Source organism: Aythya ferina (genome assembly GCF_964211825.1).
Source record: "Aythya ferina genome assembly, contig: HAP1_SCAFFOLD_109, whole genome shotgun sequence".
Classification (NCBI taxonomy): domain Eukaryota; kingdom Metazoa; phylum Chordata; class Aves; order Anseriformes; family Anatidae; genus Aythya; species Aythya ferina.
In genome coordinates, this window is record NW_028181410.1 from 222,248 (window position 1) to 224,780 (window position 2,533).

The following is a 2,533-nucleotide window of genomic DNA, read 5'->3' on the forward strand; positions in this document are numbered from 1 at the left end:
TTGTTTGGGGTGTTTTTGACTTGTTTTGGGGTCTCCGTTGGGTTTTAGTTGGATTCTCGTTGGTCCTTAAGGGAAATGGGAGTGGATTGTGGGTTTTGAAGAAGATCAGGTGAGTTTAGGGTGGTTTTGCGGGGAAATTCATAGTTTTTGGTGTTTTTTTCTTCTGATTCAGTTCTTTTTTGGGGTGTTTTTGAGGTGTTTTGGGGTTTCCGTTGGGTTTCGTTGAGTTCCTAATGGGTTTTATGGTGGTTGGGAGTGGACATTTGGATTTGGAGAACATCAGGTACGTTTAGAGTGGTTTTGGGATTGGATCCGTGCTTTTTGGGGTTTTCTTTGGTTTTGGGGGTGATCCTGTTCTTGTTTGGGGTGTTTTTGACGTGTTTTGGGTTCTCCGTTGGGTTTCGTTGGGTTTTCCGTGGTCATCATGGTGGAAAAGTGTAAATTGTGGGTTTTGGAGAACATCAGGTAGGTTTATGAGGACTTTTGGGGCAGATTCATGGTTTTTAGGGTTTTCTTCTGTTTTTTCTAGTGATCCAGTGTGTTTTCGGCGTGTTTTTGACGTGTTTTGTGGTCTCCGTTGGGTTTCGTTGGGTTTTCCATTGTCATCATGGTGGAAAAGTGTAAATTGTGGGTTTTGGAGAACATCAGGTAGGTTTAGGGGGACTTTTGGGGTGGATTCATGATATATGGGGTTTTCTTCTGTTTTTTTTTTTTTTGGGGGGGGGGTGATCCAATTCATTTTGGGGGTGTTTTGACGTGTTTTGGGGTCTCCATTGGGTTTCGTTGCGTTTTCCGTGGTCATCATGGTGGAAAAGGGTAAATTGTGGGTTTTGGAGAACATCAGGTAGGTTTAGGTTGGTTTTGGGATTGGATCTATGGTTTTGGGGGATTTTCTTTTGTTTTTGGGGGTGATCCCGTTCTTTTTTGGGGTGTTTTTGACGTGTTTTGGGGTCTCCGTTGGTATTCCTTGGGTTTTCCGTGGTCATGGTGGTGGAAAATTGTAAATTGTGGGTTTTGGAGAACTTCAGGTAGGTTTAGGGGAATTTTGGGGTGGATTCATGGTATTTGGTCTTTTCTTCTGTTTTTTTTGGGGTGATCCTGTTCTTTTTTGGGGTGTTTATGACGTGTTTTGGGGTCTCCGTTGGGTTTTAGTTGGGTTCTTGTTGGTCATCATGGTGAAAAAGTGTAAATTGTGGCTTTTGGAGAACATCAGGTAGGTTTAGGGGGACTTTTGGGGCAGAGTCATGTTTTTTGGTGTTTTCTTCTGTTTCTTGGGGTGGTCCCGTTCTTTTTTGGGAAATTTTTGAGGTGTTTGGGGGTCTCCGTTGGGTTTCGTTTGGTTTTCCATGGTCATCATGTTGGAAAATTGTAAATTGTGGGTTTTGGAGATCATCAGGTAGGTTTAGGGTGGTTTTGGGGTGGATCTATGATTTTGAAGGATTTTCTTCCAATTTTGGGGGTGATCCCTTTCTTTTTTTTTTTTTTTTTTTTTTTTTTTTTTTTTTGACGTGTTTTGTGGTCTCCGTTGGGTTTCGTTGGGTTTTCCATGGTCATCAATGTGGAAAAGTGTAAATTGTGGGTTTTGGAGAACTTCAGGTTGGTTTAGGGGATTTTTGGTGTGGATCTATGTCTTTTGGGGTTTTCTTTCATTGTTGGGGTTGAACCAGTTCTTTTTTGGGGTGTTTTTGACGTTTTTGGGGTCTCCGTTGGGTTTTGTTGGGTTCTCGTTGGTCGTTAAGCTAAATGGGAGTGGATTGTGGGTTTTGAAGAAGATCAGGTGAGTTTAGGGTGATTTGGGAGGGAAATGCATAGTTTTGTTTTTTTTTTCTTCTGATCCAGTTCTTTTTTGGGGTGTTTTTGACGTGTTTTGGGGTTTCCGTTGCGTTTTGTTGAGTTCCTAATGGGTTTTATGGTGGGTGGGAGTGGATTTTGGGATTTGGAGAAGATCAGGTAGGTTTAAGGGTTTTCTTGGGGTTAAATCACGTATTTTCTTCTGATCCGGTTTGCTTTTGGGGTGATTTTGAGGTGTTTTGGGGTTTCTGTTGCGTTTTGTTGAGTTCCTAATGGGTTTTATGGTGGTTGGGAGTGGAGTTTGGGATTGGAGAAGATCAGGTAGGTTTAGGGTGGTTTTGGGATTGGATCCATGCTTTTTGGGGATTTTCTTCCAGTTTTGGGGGTGATCCGTTCTTTTTTGGGGTGTTTTTGACATGTTTTGGGGTCTCTGTTGGGTTTTGTTGGGTTCTTGTGTTTCATCCTGTTGGAAAAGTTTAACTTGCGTGTTTTGGAGAACATCAGGTAGGTTTAGTGTCGTTTTGGGGTGGATCTATGTTTTTTGGGGATTTTCTTCCAGTTTTGGGGGTGATTCCGTTCTTGTTTGGGGTGTTTTTGACTTGTTTTGGGGTCTCCGTTTGGTTTTAGTTGGATTCTCGTTGGTCCTTAAGGGAAATGGGAGTGGATTGTGGGTTTTGAAGAAGATCAGGTGAGTTTAGGGTGGTTTTGCGGGGAAATTCATAGTTTTTGGTGTTTTTTCTTC